This window comes from Artemia sp. Qi Xiang Cuo, chromosome 9 (genome assembly GCF_049724085.1).
Source record: "Artemia sp. Qi Xiang Cuo chromosome 9, ASM4972408v1, whole genome shotgun sequence".
Classification (NCBI taxonomy): domain Eukaryota; kingdom Metazoa; phylum Arthropoda; class Branchiopoda; order Anostraca; family Artemiidae; genus Artemia; species Artemia sp. Qi Xiang Cuo.
In genome coordinates this window covers 13,186,501-13,207,239 of record NC_142802.1, presented here as the reverse complement: position 1 = coordinate 13,207,239, position 20,739 = coordinate 13,186,501, and the positions used below count along the sequence as shown (strand labels likewise).

Here is a 20,739-nt window from a genome sequence, read left to right as displayed (position 1 = left end):
TGAACTGTTTGATTGCTTCAAAATTCAAATATCTTTGAAAAGACTGCAGTAAGAAAATACATCAAAAATGCAATTTTTTCGACAAAATTGATTCTACTTCAAAAAGTATTTTATTTTTAATTAAAAAAGTGACTAGATGTTGCAATTTCCTTTAAAATGAGCTATTATACAGCTCTCTATGATTTTCCAGTGCCCAGCTAGCTGAGCAGGAAAAAAAGCGGAAAGAAAAAAATATCCCGTTTGTGGAGAATAACGTGGTAAAAGTCAATTTTCTTGATTTTCAAGCCAATATATTTTCTTTGTTATTCAAGCCAAAAGGGCGGTAAGTTTCCTTTATAGAGGATTCGGACAAGGCGGTTCTAATGGTGTACTTTTTGTTTTGATCTGAATCTTTTTTTAGGAGTTGGGGGGTTTTATATTTCTTAACATTGGAGGTGATCGTCTCTTACTAGGTTGCTAGCTACCGCTGCAACCCGGATTCATGATGACGTCATGGCGCAATGATATTATTTCATGACGTCTTCAGAAACCACAACATAATTTCGTGTTTTTCTATTCACGTCATAGCTCTAATATAAAGCTATGACGACATTCATTATTTATCTAGTAGGGTTTCAGACACGGTAGTTCTAATGATGTACTTTTGTTTTGATATTACTCTATTTTTAGGAGTTTTGGGTTTTTATATTTCTTAGCATGGGACTGATCGTCTCTTACTAGGTTGCTAGCTACTGCTGCAACCCAAATTATAAGAGGCAGCCTGGCCAAGAGGTCCAAGACACTGGTGTTAGCCACCAGTCTCTTCGGAGGCGTGGGTTCAAATCTTACCGCTGGTATACGATTATGTTTGAAAGACTGCAGTGTGAAAAGACATCAAAAATGCAGTTTTTGGTGGAAAAATTTATTCTCTTTTAGAAATAATTTATTTTTAGTTACTATAGATTTTTAACCCAATTAATTTCCTTTAAAATGAGCTATTGAACAACTCTCTACGATGTTCCAGTGCCAAGCTATCTGTGGAAAAGAAAAAAAGAAAAAAAAAGAAAAAAATATCTCGGTTAGGCAGAATGTTGTAGTAGCTGCCACTTTTCTTGATTTTCAAGCCAATATATTTCCCTTGCTGTTCAAGCCAAGGGACAGAAAGTTTTCTATACAGGGGTTTCGGACAAGGCGGTTCTAATGGTGTACTTTTTGTTTTGATCTGACTCCTCTGTTAGGAACTATGGGTTTTTATATTTCTTAACATTGGACGTGATCGTCTCTTACTAGGTTGCTAGCTACCGCTGCAACCCAGATAAAACAGAAAAAGCTGTCTTCAATAAAGAATAGCATTGTTGCAGCCACTTTTCTTTTTTTTCAAACAATGGAATTGCTTTGTTGTTCAAGCCAAGGGACTGTAATTTTTCTATATATGGGTTTCAGACAAGACAGTTTTGATAGTGTACTTCTTGTTTTGTTCTGACACATTTACTTTGATGTAAACTTTAATTAGTCACGTCATAGTCAAAGTGGCAAGCACGATCGACCGTTAACTGAAACTTGGTGGTTCAAATTCCACCGGGGTCGTTTTTTTAATTAGTTATTCAGCTATCAATAAAACCATATCATTACTATATCATCAACTATTATTAATTTGAGTATCAAATCTATTATAGGCAAGAGTTCGTTCTCTATCAAAAATACCGGTGCAATCCGGATATAATTTCAAGTCTCCGATTGTACAGTCGTATATCAGTTACTGTGGGCGAGAGATCGTTCTTTATTGTAATGTGAAAAGACATCAAAATGCAGTTTTTGGTGGAAAAATTTATTCTCTTTTAGAAATAATTTATTTTAGTTACTATAGATTTTTAACCCAATTAATTTCCTTTAAAATGAGCTATTGAACAACCCTCCACGATGTTCCAGTGCCAAGCTATCTCTGGATACAAAAAAAGAAAAAAGAAAAGAAAAAAAAAGAAAAAAATATCCCGTTTAGGCAGAATGTTGTAGTAGCTGCCACTTTTCTTGATTTTCAAGCCAATATATTTCCCTTGCTGTTCAAGCCAAGGGACAGAAATTTTACTATGCAGGGGTTTCGGACAAGGCGGTTCTAATGGTGTACTTTTTGTTTTGATCTGACTCTTTTTTTAAGAACTATGGGTTTTTATATTTCTTAACATTGGACGTGATCATCTCTTACTAGGTTGCTAGCTACCGCTGCAACCCGGATGAGCCATTGAAAAACTTTCTACGATGTTCCAGTGCCTAGCTATCTGTAGAATTACTAACCTATGCTATAATTAAGTGGCGCAAAAAATTTAGAATAGGCAAGAGGTCGTTCTTTATTATAATTTGGCCTCAACAGTCTTTTCTATCGTAGGAGATATAATTTCACAACTCTTACTGCTTGCAACATTATCTTTGCTTTTGTCTGCGGCCTCAATAGTCTTTTCTATCGAAGGTGATATATTTTCACAACTCTTACTGCTTGCACCATTATCTTTGCTTTTGTCTTCGGCCTCAACAATCTTTTCTATCGCAGGTAATATACTTTCACAACTCTTACTATTTGCACCTTTATCTTTGCTTTTGTCAGTCAAAGCATCAGTGTTAACTTCAATTTCTTTTTGGATTTGAACTGGCTCTTTTGAGGCTAAATGATACCACAAAGCCATGGTTACACGTCTGATCAATTCCTCTTTGCAAATTAGTATTTGAGAGGTAATAGGTATACCATTTGTCACCCAGTGGTAGAAAAACTTGCTGTTTGAGTAAGTTAATCTAGTGATCCTGTTAAGCCAGTTAGGAGCCAGAAGCCTCCTGAATTTTGGGTTCGGTCTTCCGTCGTTGTGGTCTTCAGCCTCAACAGTTTTTTCTACCGCAGGTGTCTTACTGCTTGCACCATTGTCGTTGCTTTTGTCAGTAAGAGTATAACTGTTAATTTTAGTTTCTTTTCGGATTTGAACAGGCTCCTTTAATGCGGGAACACTAAAACTCTGAACCTCATTGACTGGTTGTGATTCACTCTTTAAACCTTTATCCATAACAGTCTTGCAAATAGAGACTGCACTCTTGCAGAAAGAACCCACTTTTTTCCAGAATTTATCTCTTATTCCTTGATTTTTCTTCATTGGTAAATTCTCATTGGTATACTCAAGCTTCATTGGTATACTGTAGGATCCAGCAACAGATACAGGAAAGTATGAAACCTCATCTAAAGCTTTTTGTAATGGAGTTTCTTCTTCTTTACAAGTGTAACTGTCGTGTTGATTCTTTGCCATTTCTACAGCAGGTGGTTTTGGTACACTTTCCTTGCTGGGTTCAGAGTTCTGTACTTCTGCACCTTCGCTTGAACATTCAGTTGTTTGGGATTCCATGTATTTTTTAATGGCCCAACAAACTGTTATTCCAGCGCATGAAATTGGAATCCCATATGCAGTAGTTTTAAAAATTAACATGTTTTGCTTAAGAGATACTTTATTCAAACGAATAACATTGTCTGTTCAATCTTCTTATATCTAACAAAAAAACCAACTAACTTCAAAATTTCCAGGTTTTTTTCTACTTTAAATTAAAACATTCAAATGATTTCCCAGGCACCGTAAATATTTTTTGCAGTTTACATACTAACTTTAGCGATTCTAAACTAAACTTAAAAATGTTTACAATCTTTATTCATGTTTTTAAAACACATGAACTGTTGTAATCCCTTGTCAAAATTTAATTAAAAAAAAACCTAAAAACATAACTGCATTTTGTATCGCCTTTTACTAAACTATTACTAGGTTGCTAGCTACTGCTGCAACCCAAATTCACATATATATTTATTTATGAGAGGCAGCCTGGCCGAGTGGTCCAAGGCACTGGTGTTAGCCACCAGTCTCTTCAGAGGCGTGGGTTCAATTCTTACCGCTGGTATACGATTATGTTTGAAAGACTGCAGTGTGAAAAGACATCAAAATGCAGTTTTTGGTGGAAAAATTTATTCTCTTTTAGAAATAATTTATTTTAGTTACTATAGATTTTTAACCCAATTAATTTCCTTTAAAATGAGCTATTGAACAACCCTCCACGATGTTCCAGTGCCAAGCTATCTCTGGATACAAAAAAAGAAAAAAAAGAAAAAAAAAAGAAAAAAATATCCCGTTTAGGCAGAATGTTGTAGTAGCTGCCACTTTTCTTGATTTTCAAGCCAATATATTTCCCTTGCTGTTCAAGCCAAGGGACAGAAATTTTACTATGCAGGGGTTTCGGACAAGGCGGTTCTAATGGTGTACTTTTTGTTTTGATCTGACTCTTTTTTTAAGAACTATGGGTTTTTATATTTCTTAACATTGGACGTGATCGTCTCTTACTAGGTTGCTAGCTACCGCTGCAACCCGGATAAGCAATTATTACACATTTGAAAATTCAAAGTCTAAACAAAACTACTATTAATAACTACTACATTAAATTCTCTTATTTGACACCCTTAGTGATGAACTTTATCGAATCTTCATGTAATATAAATAAAATAATCATGTATATAATGAATCCTTTTATTACTTAAGTTACTACTGGGTTCAGATCGTTTCTTAATGTAAAACCGGTTTTAATGAACTAAATCGAGCTTTTATGTAATTATTGTATTTTCATCCACAGAAACTCTAATTTTGCTGTCACCGTAAATGAAGTCTTGACTATTATTACGACAGAGTCTACTTGACACTTCTTCTATGTAATGACTTAGTTCCTTGTACGAGCCCTCGACTTTTAGTAGATTAATATGTTGTATAATCTTACATTTTGATACTGCCTTATATACGCTATTAATGAAACAGTTCAAGACAGGAAAATGTGGAGCTAGTGCCCTTAGAGAACGCAAATAGCTCTGACATCCCTCATTTGGGCTACAGTATAATGATGCCCATGCTTTCTTGAGTCCCTGTAATTGATTTCACAATAATCCAAGCCGCCAAGGTAGAAATTAACCACTTTGTCAGTTGAAAATTTTAATGCTATATTATTTTAAAGGATATCAAAAAGAATTTGACATAATTCAATATCCGTCGGATAGAGCTTGCAGATATCAGGGTGACATTGCCAAGTAACCTGCTGCCCAATTTTTGGTTTTGAATGTTTACTCAGATTGTTATAGGTGACTTCAGCCATCATAATTTCCTTGTCAGATCTAGTTTTAGAGCATTTTTCAATAGTTGTCTCGTACTTTTCAGGACAGTTTGTTCTACTACACAGAGAATTTTTTGCCAAATATTCAGTAGAACTAAACGAACTGTTTAAAACACAGTTAGAAATGCTTTTTTCTTGAGTCGGTGTTCCAGGAATTTGTTCTAAATCATTAGTCTTACAAACACATTTACTAATAACCCTAACAGGCTCGTTTTTGCCATAATTGAAAAACATTGTTTTTCCTTCGCTGTTGATAGGTATGCTTGTATATATATTTTTATTGCTGCTACATAAACTGCAATTTCTCCTTCCAAAATTAATATACGAATTTTCTAAGAAGTATGCCTCCGTATATTCACTGTGTTGTCGAACATTTTCCATTGCATCTATAAACTGTTCCGCAGTTGCCAATCCATACCTTGGAAGCTTTTCGTTTTAACTGACAACATTTCTTTTGGATATTACTATGAAGCTTTGCCAAAGAATTTCTAGCCGACTTTTCAACAGCATCCGCTCTTTCAAAGAGAATTTTAATCTGTAATTTTGAATACTTTTCGTGATCCCGATAAAACATGCGTAAAATGTTTCTCAATTTACAAAGATCAGCCTGCATTTTTGCCATCGTCTTGTATTTCTGAATGTAATTTTTCCCTTTGTCCTTATGCGTTCTTCGGTACAACCTCGCAGATAATTTAATTTTTTCATTATAGCTTTTGTCACCCCAGTATCTACCCATTATTCTGGTAGCAAATTTTTTCTTATGTTTGTTTCGGTAATCTTCATCATTATCATACCGTTCCTTACTCTTTTGTTTGGCTGTCTCAATTTTCGCATGTCTATAATCTTCATCATTGTGATAACACATCTTGCTGTTTTGTTTTGCTCTCTCAATTATTACTTCTCGATACGCCTTGTCAGTTGAATACCTTTGCTTTTTTCTTTCCAAGACGTTGTCTCTGTTTTTTGTATAGTACTGTTTTTTTAAATTACGTATAATAACTCGCTTAGAAGGCATCTTATTACAAAACAAGAAATAATATTTTCATCTAATTAACACTTCTTATAACTCGTATCAGGTATCCATAACCTAACAAAAAATAAAACTAATTTTTAAATTTTCAGGTATTTTGTTAGTTTGAATGAAAAGATTAAAATTATTGCTCAGATATCATAAATATTTTTGCAGTTTACATAATTACTTTGGCGAGTCTAAACTGAAAAATAAAATATATATTAAAAAATGTAATTTTTGGGTCTGAAAATACATAGTCAATCCCACATCGGGTAGTTAGAACCTAACCAAAAATAAAACTAATTTTAACATTTTAAGGTATTTTTCCAGCTTGTATTGAAATATTCAAACTATTGCTCGGATACCATGGATATTTTTGCAGTTTACACAAGCTGCAAAGAACGCACAGGCTGATCTTTGTAAACTGAGAAAAATTTTACGAATGTTTTACCGGGATTACGAAAAATATTCAAAATTATAGATTAAAATTATCTCTGAAAGAATAGATTTTGTTGAAAAGTCAGCTAGAGATGCTTTCGTAAAACTTCATAGTAATATCCAAAAGAAATGTTGCATGTTTAGTGAAAAGCTTCCAAGGTATGGACCGGCAACTGTGGAACAGTTTACAGATGTAATGGGAAATCTTATACATCACTGTGAATATATGGAGGCATAATTGTCCTTTACTTAGTTTCAGCTTAAATTTGATGATCGAGCCTTTATGTACTACATCCAACGACTATGACGTCATTGATCAATATTGTATATACAAAATTAAGTTTTTCGTGAAAAATAATTAATAAAAAAAATTAATTGAAAAAGGAGATAGATCTAGAGATTTCATTTAAAATGAGCAATTGAACAACTCTCTACGATGTTCAAGTGCCAAGCTATCTCTGGAAACAAAAGAAAGAAAAAAATATCCCGTTTGTGCAGAATAACGTGGTTAAAGTCAATTTTCTTGATTTTCAAGCCAATATATTTTCTTTGTTATTCAAGCCAAAGGGTGGTAAGTTTCCTTTATAGGGGTTTCGGACAAGGCGGTTCTAATGGTGTACTTTTTGTATGTATGCAATGTATGCAATGGTTTGTTATTCAAATGATCCTGTTTTAATGTAATGATCTGACGATTTTTCTAGGAGTTAGGGGTTCTTACATTTCTTAACATTGGACGTGATCGTCTCTTACTAGGTTGCTAGCTACCGCTGCAACCCGGATTGAATGTGATCGTCTCTTACTAAGTTGCTAGCTACTGCTGTATCCTGGATAATAACCTGATTATAAACAGGAAAAGCCCACGGCTTTTTCTTCTTTGAAATGGTAAGACAAACCTAAAACAATCAAGAAGCTAACAAACTCCAATGTATGCAAGGGTTTATTACTCCAAGGATTGTCTTTTAACGTAATTTTGCCAAATATTCAGTAGAACTAAAAGAACTGTTTAAAACAGTTAGAAATACTTTTTTCTTGAGTCGGTGTTCCAGGAATTTGTTCTAAATCATTAGTCTTACAAATACATCTACTGACAACCCTAACAGGCTCGTTTTCGCCATAATTGAAAAACATTGCTTGTCCTTCGCTGTTGATAGGTGTGCTTGTATATATTTATTTATTGCTGCTACATAAACTGCAATTGCTCCTTCCAAAATTAATATACGAATTTTCTAAGAAGTACGGCTCTGTATATTCACTGTGTTGTCGAACATTTTCCATTATGTGTTGTCAAAATTAATATACGAATTTTCTAAGAAGTACGGCTCCGTATATTCACTGTGTTGTCGAACATTTTCCATTACATCTATAAACTGTTCCGCAGTTGCCAGTCCATTTTGCCAAATATTTAGTAGAACTAAAAGAACTGTTTAAAAAAGAACTTTAGAATTAACTATACCGATCGTTTATATAACTGTATAGTTAGTACAGGCAAGAGTTTGCTCTTCATTATAATTTTATAAGTCTTCGAATGGTAAGCATGGCCACTTGTTACCTGGGAGAAGGGGGTTCGATTCCCCGTCGGGGAGAACTTTTAATATGCTGAAATAAAAGCACTATCTTTTCATTTTAAAATTTAAGAAAGAAACTTGTTTATTTACATTCTAGCTAAAATAATGAAGATAATATGAATGAACCACAGGGTTCAGTTTCTTTGGACTTGAGTTCGTTTTTTAACTATAAATGCAAACAGGAAAAAGCCTATGGCTTTTTCTTCTTTTAAATAGTAAGAGACGAAAATCAAACAATCAAGTAGCTAACTAAGTCCAATGTATGGAATGGTTTGTTATTTCAGTGATCGTCTTTTAATGTAAATTTATACTATAGTTAAGTAGTAATGTTCTACACTATATGATTACAAACAGGAAAAAGCCTATGGCTTTTTCTTCTTTGAAAAAGTAAGAGACTTACCTCAAACAGTCAAGTAGCTAAATGAGTCCAATGTATGCAATGGTTTGTTATTCAAATGATCCTGTTTTAATGTAATGATCTGACGATTTTTCTAGGAGTTAGGGGTTTTTACATTTCTTAACATTGGACGTGATCGTCTCTTACTAGGTTGCTAGCTACCGCTGCAACCCGGATTGAATGTGATCGTCTCTTACTAAGTTGCTAGCTACTGCTGTATCCTGGATAATAACCTGATTATAAACAGGAAAAGCCCACGGCTTTTTCTTCTTTGAAATGGTAAGACCAACCTAAAACAATCAAGAAGCTAACTAACTCCAATGTATGCAAGGGTTTATTACTCCAAGGATTGTCTTTTAACGTAATTTTGCCAAATATTCAGTAGAACTAAAAGAACTGTTTAAAACTGTTAGAAATACTTTTTTCTTGAGTCAGTGTTCCAGAAATTTGTTCTAAATCATTAGTCTTACAAATACATCTACTAACGACCCTAACAGGCTCGTTTTCGCCATAATTGAAAAACATTGCTTTTCCTTCGCTGTTGATAGGTATGCTTGTATATATATTTTTATTGCTGCTACATAAACTGCAATTGCTCCTTCCAAAATTAATATACGAATTTTCTAAGAAGTACGGCTCCTTATATTCACTGTGTTGTCGAACATTTTCCATTATATCTATAAACTGTTCTACAGTTGCCAGTCCATACCTTGGAAGCTTTTCATTAAACTGACAACATTTCTGTTGGACATTACTATGAAGCTTTGCCAAAGCATTTCTAGCCGACTTTTCAACAGCATCTGCTCTTTGAAAGAGAATTTTAATCTGTAATTTTGAATACTTTTCGTGATCCTAGTAAAACATGCGTAAAAAGTTTCTCAATTTACGAAGATCAGCCTGCATTTTTGCCATCTTCTTGTATTTCTGAATGTAATTTTTCCCTTTGTCCTTATGTGTTCTTCTGTACAACCTTGCAGAGAATTTAATGTTTTCATTATAGATTTTGCCACCCCAGTATCTACCCATTATTCTGGTAACAACTTTTTTCTTATGTTCGTTTCGGTAATCTTTATCGTTATTATCATACCGTTCCTTGCTCTTTTGTTTGGCTGCCTCAATTGTTGCTTTTCTGAAATCTTCATCATTATCATACCGTTCCTTACTCTTTTGTTTGGCTGTCTCAATTTTCGCATGTCTATAATCTTCATCATTGTGATAACACATCTTGCTGTTTTGTTTTGCTCTCTCAATTATTACTTCTCGATACGCCTTGTCAGTTAAATACCTTTGCTTTTTTCTTTCCAAGATGTTGTCTCTGTTTTTTGTATAGTACTGTTTTTTTAAATTATGTATAATAACTCGCTTAGAAGGCATCTTATTACAAAACAAGAAAGAATATTTTCATCTAATTAACACTTCTTATAACTCGTATCAGGTATCCATAACCTAACAAAAAATAAAACTAATTTTTAAATTTTCAGGTATTTTGTTAGTTTGAATGAAAAGATTAAAATTATTGCTCAGATATCATAAATATTTTTGCAGTTTACATAATAACTTTAGCGATTCTAAACAGAAAAATAAAATATATATTAAAAAATGTAAGTTTTTGGTCTGAAAATACATAGTCAATCCCACATCGGGTAGTTAGAACCTAACCAAAAATAAAACTAATTTTAACATTTTAAGGTATTTTTCCAGCTTGTATTGAAATATTCAAACTATTGCTCGGATACCATGGATATTTTTGCAGTTTACACAAGCTGCAAAGAACGCACAGGCTGATCTTTGTAAACTGAGAAAAATTTTACGAATGTTTTACCGGGATTACGAAAAATATTCAAAATTAAAGATTAAAATTATCTCTGAAAGAATAGATTTTGTTGAAAAGTCAGCTAGAGATGCTTTCGCAAAACTTCCTAGTAATATCCAAAAGAAATGTTGCTTGTTTAGTGAAAAGCTTCCAAGGTATGGACCGGCAACTGTGGACCAGTTTACAGATGTAATGGGAAATCTTATACATCACTGTGAATATATGGAGGCATAATTGTCCTTTACTTAGTTTCAGCTTAAATTCGATGATCGAGCCTTTATGTACTACATCCAACGACTATGACGTCATTGATCAATATTGTATATACAAAATTAATTTTTTCGTGAAAAATAATTAATAAAAAAAATTAAGTGCAAAAGGCGCTAGATCTAGAGATTTCCTTTAAAATGAGCCATTGAACAACTCTCTACGATGTTCCAGTGCCAAGCTATCTCTGGAAACAAAAGAAAGAAAAAAATATCCTGTTTGTGCAGAATAACGTGGTTAAAGTCAATTTTATTTATTTTCAAGCCAATATATTTTCTTTGTTATTCTAGCCAAAGGGCTATACGTTTTCTTTCTAAGGGTTTCTGACAAGATGGTTCTATAGTTGTACTTTTTGTTTTGATCTGACTATTTTTCTAGGAGTTAAGGGTTTTTATATTTCTTAACATTGGACGTGATCGTCTCTTACTAGGTTTCTTTTAATGTAATTGGTGGAAAAATTTATTCTCTTTTAGAAATAATTTATTTTAGTTACTATAGATTTTTAACCCAATTAATTTCCTTTAAAATGAGCTATTGAACAACCCTCTACGATGTTCCAGTGCCAAGCTATCTCTGGATACAAAACAAGAGAAAAAAAGAAAAAAATATCCCGTTTGGGGAAGAATAACGTGGTTAAAGTCAATTTTCTTGATTTTCAAGCCAATATATTTCCCTTGCTGTTCAAGCCAAGGGACAGAAAGTTTCCTATACAGGGGTTTCGGACAAGGCGGTTCTAATGGTGTCCTTTTTGTTTTGATCTAACTCCTTTTTTAGGAACTAGGGGTTTTTATATTTCTTAACATTGGACGTGATCGTCTCTTACTAGGTTGCTAGCTACCGCTGCAACCCGGATGTGGAAAAGAAAAAAGAAAGAAAACAAATATCCCGTTTGCGGAGAATAATGTGGTTGAAGTCAATTTTCTTGATTTTCAAGCCAATATATTTTCTTTGTTATTCAAGCCAAAGGGCGGCAAGTTTCCTTTATAGGAGTTTCGGACAAGGTGGTTATAATGGTGAACTTTTTGTCTTGATCTGACTCTTTTTTTTAGGAGTTAGGGGTCTTTATATTTCTTAACATTGGACGTGATCGTCTCTTACTAGGTTGCTAGCTACCGCTGCAACCCGGATTGTTCTTTACTAGGTTTCAGCCATCTCTACAGCCATATACTGATAGAAATTACATAATCCCTATTTATGTCTCAGTTAACATGGGCTAAGTGTCCTTCTTTATTGTAAAAATTCAAAATTAAAATTATCTCTGAAACAATGGATTTTGTTGAAAAGTCAGCTAGAGATGCTTTCACAAAACTTCATAGTAATATCCAAAAGAAATGTTGCATGTTTAGTGAAAAGCTTCCAAGGTATGGACCGGCAACTGTGGAACAGTTTACAGATGTAATGGGAAATCTTAAAAATCACTGTGAATATATGGATACATAATTGTCCTTTACTTAGTTTCAGCTTAAATTCGATGATCGAGCCCTTATGTATTGCTAGCTACCACTTAAACCTGGATTATGTAATAGGTTGCTAGCTACCACTGCAACCTAGATATTCTTATTTCCGCTACTATGGGCTAAGGTTCGTTCTTTCAATGTATACAATTGTTCGTTATTCCAATAATCGTCTTTTAATGTAATAATTAAGTGGCGTATAAAATTTAGCATAGGGAAGAAGTCGTTCTTTATTATAAACTTAATAATTTTAAACCTTGAAAAAATATGGTCTCGCTTGAAAGGAAAAAAAGAAAGAATAACCAAAAAAAACTATCAAAATAGAGCAATCCAAATTTCTACTAATAGAAAACTTTACTACACAAAAAATAAAGCTAACATCCTGAAATATATGAAAAGTTTATTTAAAAGAGATAAAAATGCCACCAAACACAATAAAGCTCGAGAACGCGTAAGGATTGCTACTAAGATGTCTTGTGATCCAGAATTTAAGAAAATGAAATATGACAGAGCAAAACAGAGGTATGTTACGGATCAGGGGTATCGAGAAGGGAAAATTGAGACAGCCAAACAAAAGAGCAAGGAACGGTATGATAACGAAATAGATTACCGAAACAAACATAAGAAAAAAGTTGCTACCAGAATAATGGGTAGATACTGGGGTGACAAAAGCTCTAATGAAAAAATTAAATTCTCTGCGAGGTTGTACCGAAGAACGCATAAGGACAAAGGGAAAAATTACGTTAAGAAATACAAAAAGATGGCAAAAATGCAAAGCTGATCTATGTAAATTGAGAAACATTTTACGCATGTTTTATCGGGATCACGAAAAGTATTCAAAATTACAGATTAAAATTCTCTTTGAAAGAGCGGATGCTGTTGAAAAGTCGGCTAGAAATGCTTTGGCAAAGCTTCATAGCAAAACAATAATCATAAATATAGCATAATAACAATAGTAAAATAATGAAGAATAAAATTAAATATCTTTATTTAATGTTGTTCTCTGACCTTAAATACCTTTGTTAATTGACCTTAAATATAATGCTAGCTACCGCTGCAGCCCGGATGGGTTTTTATATTTCTTAACATTGGACGTGATCGTCTCTTACTAGGTTGCTAGCTACCGCTGCAACCTGGACTACCACTGCAACCCGGATTCCAATTACTATGGGCTATAGTTCGTCCTTTAATGTAAACAGATTCAGAATGTTCAATGTTGTTCAATGATGTTAATAATGTAAAATAATGTCTGTAACATATTTTTATGTTGTTACTACATGTAGTTACTTCAATAAAAATATTGTACGCATTACTTTGTTATATTTCTGTTATCTTAGGAAATATTAGAATGTTAAGCGCTTAGAATGTTATTAAAAAGTTGGAGATTTTTTATTTTCTTTGAAAAAAAAAATTAGAATTGAACTATAAATTTTTTCTTTTCTCTAAGAAAATTCAGAAGAGAACTTTAAATTTCTTTGTGCCTTTGTGAAATTAAGACCTGAAGTGGAAGATTTTTATTTTTCTCTGGAGAAATTAGAATTGAACTGTAAGTTCTTTAATAAAATTCAGACTTGAGTAACTTTTCATGATCAACGTATAACTTTTTCTATCTTCTATGAAAAATTTAGAACAGTAATTTCACATTTTTCCATCTCTTTGAGAAAAATCTCAACTGAAGTGGAAAATTTTTATTTTTTCTTGAAAAATAGAATTGATCTTTAACTTATTTCTTTTCACAGGGATAGTTAGGAAAAGAACTTGAACTTTTCTTCACATCAATGAGAAAATTAGCTCCTTATCTTCATAATTTATAATGAACCACATCAATCCTTTATGTAATCTTTATTATAATTTTTAATATATTGACTTAAAATATAACTGCACTAGCCTATACTATAGTTAAGGGGCCTATAAAATTTAGCATAGGCAAGAGGTCATTCTTTATTATACTTTCATAATAAACAAATAACAAATTTTCGAGTAAAAAATAATAAATTATTTGTTACTCAAACATTCTAAATATTTTTGCAGTTTACAGAGTTGCAGTTGCAGTCTTACTAGGTTGCTAGCTACCGCTGCAACCCTGATTCCAGTTACTATAGACTATAGTTCGCTCTTTAATGTAATGTTTAAAACACAGTTAAATTTTTTTTTTCTTGAGTCGGTGTTCCAGGAATTTGTTCTATATCATTAGTCTTATAAACACATTTACTAATAAGCCTAACAGGCTCGTTTTCGCCATAATTGAAAAACATTGCTTTTCCTTCGCTGTTGATAGGTATGCTTGTATATATATTTTTATTGCTGCTACATAAACTGCAATTGCTCCTTCCAAAATTAATATACGAATTTTCTAAGAAGTACGCCTCCGTATATTCACTGTGTTGTCGAACATTTTCCATTGCATCTATAAACTGTTCCGCAGTTGCCAATCCATACCTTGGAAGCTTTTCGTTAAACTGACAACATTTCTTTTGGATATTACTATGAAGCTTTGCCAAAGCATTTCTAGCCAATTTTCAACAGCATCCGCTCTTTCAAAGAGAATTTTAATCTGTAATTTTGAATACTTTTCGTGATCCCGATAAAACATGCGCAAAATGTTTCTCAATTTACAAAGATCAGCCTGCATTTTTGCCATCTTCTTGTATTTCTGAATGTAATTTTTCCCTTTGTCCTTATGCGTTCTTCGGTACAACCTCGCAGAGAATTTAATTTTTTCATTATAGCTTTTGTCACCCCAGTATCTAACCATTATTCTGGTAGCAACTTTTTTCTTATGTTTGTTTCGGTAATCTATATCGTTATCATACCGTTCCTTGCTTTTTTTTGGCTGTCTCAATTTTCGCATGTCTATAAACTACATCATTATAATAACGCTGTTTGTCACTATCAATTTTCGCATCTCGATACGCCTGGTCGGTTGAATACCTTTGCTTTTCTTATTTCAAGATGCTATCTCTGTTTTTTTGGTAGTACTCTATTTTTAACTTGCGTGTAGCTTGCTTGATTGAAACCATTATGTAACCATTAATTGGATTTTTATGTCCCGTATCAAGTATCAAGAACCTAACAAAAAATTAAACTAATTTTTAAATTTTATGGTATTTTTCTAGTCTAAATTAAAATATTAAAACTATTGTTCAGACACCATAAATATTTTTGCAGTTTATAACTTTAGCGATTCTGAACTAAAAACGAAAATAAAATAAAAATTATTTTTTTCAATTTTTTCGTCACGTCGCTCATTAAGTCATATATGGTTATTAGTACACAATAGGTTTTAGATATTACGTTATGTCACTTATTAGGTCATATATGGTTATTAGTAGATAATCGGTAAAAATATTCGTTCTTTATTATAATTATTGTAACAACCCGGGAAACCTTAACTATAATTAAGTGGCGCATAAAATTTAGTATAGGCAAGTCGTTCTTTATTATATATTTCTTAACATTGGACGTGATCGTCTCTTACTAGGTTGCTAGCTACCGCTGCAACCCGGATGAAATAAATTACAAACAGGAAAAAACCTACGGCTTTTTCTTCTTTGGAATAGTAAGAGACGATCCTCAAATAATCAGGCAGCTAACTAGGATTATAATTTGTTCTTTAACATAAACTTCATTAATCGGATATTTTAATATATCCTATATGGTCTAGAGGTTGGGATAGCTCTCACCCAGTAGGCTTGAGTTCAATTTCTGTTTGGGAAATTTTTACTTATGATGATTTCTTAAGGAACATAATTAAAATTTCTTAATGTAATACAAATAATTTGTTTTAATTACAAAAGGTTTTTAACCCCATTAATTTCCTTTAAAATGAGCCATTGAACAACTCTCTACGATGTTCCAGTGCCATGCTATCTGTTGAAGTACTAACCTATACTATAATTAAGTGGCGTATAAAATTTAGTATAGGCAAGAGGTCGTTCTTTATTATAGTATCATAAGACAATTAATTAGCTTTTTACACATATCTCATATGGTCTAGTGGTTTAGGATAGTAGGCTTTCAACCAATTGGCTTGGGTTCGAATCCCGGTGTGGGAATTATTTTTAAAACAAAATCAGGTGAAATTAATTAGCTAATTTGACAAGACATAGGTAACTAAGGGCAAGAGTTCGTTCTTTACTATAGTAAAACAGGCTCGGGTTCGATTCCCGGTGTGGGAAAATTTTTAACTCTATAATCTTCGAATATTTGAACCTTTTATAATTTATAATGATGTATAATATAAATACTGTAATCTTAACTATATTAACTATAGTGAAGTTGCGTATGCAAGTTAGTATAGGGAAGAGTTCGATCTTTATTATAATATGTATTCATGAATGAGACCATTTACAGTTTTGACGTTTCTTATATAGTAATTATGACGTCACTGCATCAAAAATACAGTTTTTATTGGAAAAATTTATTCTCTTTTAGAAATAATTTATTTTAGTTACTATAGATTTTTAACCCAATTAATTTCCTTTAAAATGAGCTATTGAACTACCCTCTACGATGTTCCAGTGCCAAGCTATCTCTGGATACAAAAGAAAAAAAAAAGAAAAAAAAAGAAAAAAATATCCCGTTTGGGGAGAATAACGTGGTTAAAGTCAATTTTCTTGATTTTCAAGCCAATATATTTCCCTTGCTGTTCAAGCCAAGGGACAGAAAGTTTCCTATACAGGGGTTTCGGACAAGGCGGTTCTAATGGTGTACTTTTTGTTTTGATCTGACTCCTTTTTTAGGAGCTATGGGTTTTTATATTTCTTAACATTGGACGTGATCGTCTCTTACTAGGTTGCTAGCTACCGCTGCAACCCGGATGCTCCTTTGTTTGGCTGTCTCAATTTTTGCTTGTCTATAAACTACATCATTATAATAACGCTGTTTGTCACTATCAATTTTCGCATCTCGATATGCCTGGTCGGTTGAATACCTTTGCTTTTCTATTTTCAAGATGCTATCTCTGTTTTTTTGGTATTACTCTTTTTTTAACTTGCGTGTAGCTTGCTTGATTGAAATCATTATGTAACCATTAGTTGAATTTTTATGTCCCGTATCAAGTATCAAGAACCTAACAAAAAATTAAACTAATTTTTAAATTTTCAGGTATTTTTCTAGTCTAAATTAAAAGATTAAAACTATTGTTCAGACACCATAAATATTTTTGCAGTTTATAACTTTAGCGATTCTGAACTAAAAACGAAAATAAAATAAAAATTAATTTTTTCAATTTTTACGTCATGTCGCTCATTAAGTCATATATGGTTATTAGTACACAATAGGTTTTAGATATTACGTCATGTCACTTATTACGTCATATATGGTTATTAGTAGATAATCGGTATTATAATGTTAGCCACCAGTCTCTTCGGAGGCGTGGGTTCAAATCTTACCGCTGGTATACGATTATGTTTGAAAGACTGCAGTGTGAGAAGACATCAAAAATGCAGTTTTTGGTGGAAAAATTTATTCTCTTTTAGAAATAATTTATTTTAGTTACTATATATTTTTAACCCAATTAATTTCCTTTAAAATGAGCTATTGAACAACTCTCTACGATGTTCCAGTGCCAAGCTATCTGTGGAAAAGAAAAAAAGAAAAAAAGAAAAAAATATCTCGTTTAGTCAGAATGCTGTAGTAGCTGCCACTTTTCTTGATTTTCAAGCTAATATATTTCCCTTGCTGTTCAAGCCAAGGGACAGAAAGTTTCCTATACAGGGGTTTCGGACAAGGCGGCTCTGATGGTGTATTTTTTGTTTTGATCTGACTCCTTTGTTAGGAGCTATGGGTTTTTATATTTCTTAACATTGGACGTGATCGTCTCTTACTAGGTTGCTAGCTACCGCTGCAACCTGGATATAATGCAACCCAAATTAAAAAAGGCAGCCTGGCCGAGTGGTTCAAGTCACTGGTGTTAGCCACCACTCTCTTCGGAGGCGTGGGTTCAAATCTTACCGCTGGTATACGATTATGTTTGAAAGACTGCAGTGTGAAAAGACATCAAAAATGCAGTTTTTGGTGGAAAAATTTATTCTCTTTTAGAAATAATTTATTTTAGTTACTATAGATTTTTAACCCAATTAATTTCCTTTAAAATGAGCTATTGAACAACCCTCTACGATGTTCCAGTGCCAAGCTATCTCTGGATACAAAAAAAGAAAAAAAAGAAAAAAATATCCCGTTTAGGCAGAATGTTGTAGTAGCTGCCACTTTTCTTGATTTTCAAGCCAATCTATTTCCCTTGCTGTTCAAGCCAAGGGACAGAAAGTTTCTTATACAGGGGTTTTGGACAAGGCGGTTCTAATGGTGTACTTTTTGTTTTGATCTGACTTTTTTTTTTAGGAACTATGGGTTTTTATATTTCTTAACATTGGACGTGATCGTCTCTTACTAGGTTGCTAGCTACCGCTGCAACCCGGATTGCTTGGACGAAACCAGTATGTAACCATTAGTTGGAATGAAACCATTGTTCTATTGGGGCCTTTTATATAGTACTCATGATGTCATGGTTTAATGATGTTATTTCATGACTTCATGGCGAGATGATATTATTTCATGACGTCTTCAGGAATAACAACATAATGTTGTGTTTTTCTATTCACCTCATAGTTCTAACAAAACTATGACGACATTCATTATTTATCTAGTAGGGTTTCAGAAAATGTGGTTCTAATGATGTACTTTTGTTTTGATCTGACTCTATTTTTCGGAGTTCTGGGTTTTTATATTTCTTAGCATTGGGCGTGATCGTCTCTTACTAGTTTCCTAGCTACTTCTGCAACCCGGAATCACATATATAGTTATGAGAGGCAGCTTGTCCGAGTGGTCTAAGGCGCTGGTGTTAGTCACCAGTCTCTTCGGAGGCGCGGGTTCTAATACTACCCCTGGTATACGATTATGCCGTCATTGATCTATCTTTAATATGAAATATGCAGTTTTTCGTAAAAAACTGATTCTTTTTTAAAAATAATTTGTTTTAATTACAAAAAGTTTTTAACCCCATTAATTTCCTTCAAAATGAGCCATTGAACAAGTCTCTAAGATGTTCCAGTGCCAAGCTCTCTGTGGATAGTATAGGCAAGAGGTCGTTCTTTATTATAAATGAATACAAACAGGAAAAAGCCGTAGGCTTTTTCTTCTTTTAAATAGTAAGAGACGAAACTCAAACAATCAAGTAGCTAACTAAGTCCAATGTATGGAATAGTTTGTTATTTCAGTGATCGTCTTTTAATGTAACCAGTGCCCAGCTAGCTGAGGAGGAAAATCAAGCGGAAAGAAAAAAATATCCTTTTTGTGGAGAATAACGTTGTAAAAATAAATTTTCTTGATTTTCAAGCCAATATATTTTCTTTTTTATTCAAGCCAAAGGGCGGTAAGTTTCCTTTATAGAGGATTCGGACAAGGCGGTTCTAATGGTGTACTTTTTGTTTTGATCTGACTCTTTTTTTAGGAGTTGGGGGGTTTTATATTTCTTAACATTGGAGGTGATCGTCTCTTACTAGGTTGCTAGCTACCGCTGCAACCCGGCTGATTACAAACAGGAAAAAGCCTACGGCTTTTTCTTCTTTGGAGTAGTAAGAGACGACTCTCAAAGAATAAGGGAGCTAACTAAGTCCAATGTATGCAATGGTTTGTTCTGCTAATGATCGTCTTTTAATATAATATTTTTAACCCATTAATTTTCTTTAAAATGAGTCATTGAACAACTCTCTACGATGTTCCAGTGCCAAGCTAGCTGTGGAATTACTAACCTATACTATAATTCAGTTGCGTATAAAATTTAGTATAGGCACGAAGTCGTTCTTTATTATACTAGCTAAAATAATGAAGATAATATGAATGAACCACAGGATTCAGTTTCTTTGGATTTGAGTTCTTTTTTTAACTATAAATACAAACAGGAAAAAGCCTACGGCTTTTTCTTCTTTTAAATAGTAAGAGACGAAACTCAAACAATCAAGTAGCTAACTAAGTCCAATGTATGGAATGGTTTGTTATTTCAGTGATTTACTAACCTATACTATAGTTAAGTGGCCTATATAATTTAGTATAGGCAAGAGGTCGTTCTTTATTATAATCTTACTAGGTTGCTAGCTACAGCTGCAACCCGGACTACACAGAGAATTTTTTGCCAAATATTCAGTAGAACTAAAAGAACTGTTTAAAACACAGTTAGAAATGCTTTTTTCTTGAGTCGGTGCTCCAGGAATTTGTTCTAAATCATTAGTCTTACAAACACATTTACTAATAACCCTAACAGGCTCGTTTTCGCCATAATTGAAAAACATTGCTTTTCCTTCGCTGTTGATAGGTATGCTTGTATATGTTTTTATTGCTGCTACATAAACTGCAATTGCTCCTTCCAAAATTAATATACGAATTTTCAAAGAAGTACGCCTCCGTATATTCACTGTGTTGTCGAACATTTTCCATTGCATCTGTAAACTGTTCCGCAGTTGCCAATCAATACCTTGGAAGCTTTTCATTAAACTGACAACATTTCTTTTGGATATTACTATGAAGCTTTGCCAAGGAATTTCTAGCCGACTTTTCAACAGCATCCGCTCTTTCAAAGAGAATTTTAATCTGTAATTTTGAATACTTTTCGTGATCCTGGTAAAACATGCGTAAAATGTTTCTCA

The 20,739-nt window shown here is 33.2% G+C and overlaps 1 pseudogene; it reads right to left on the bottom strand.

The window, feature by feature from the left end:
- LOC148948327 (general transcription and DNA repair factor IIH helicase/translocase subunit XPB pseudogene) overlaps window positions 1-3,440 on the bottom strand; it is a 28,281-nt pseudogene extending 24,841 nt beyond the window's left edge.
- Between the last annotated feature and the right edge of the window lie 17,299 nt (window positions 3,441-20,739).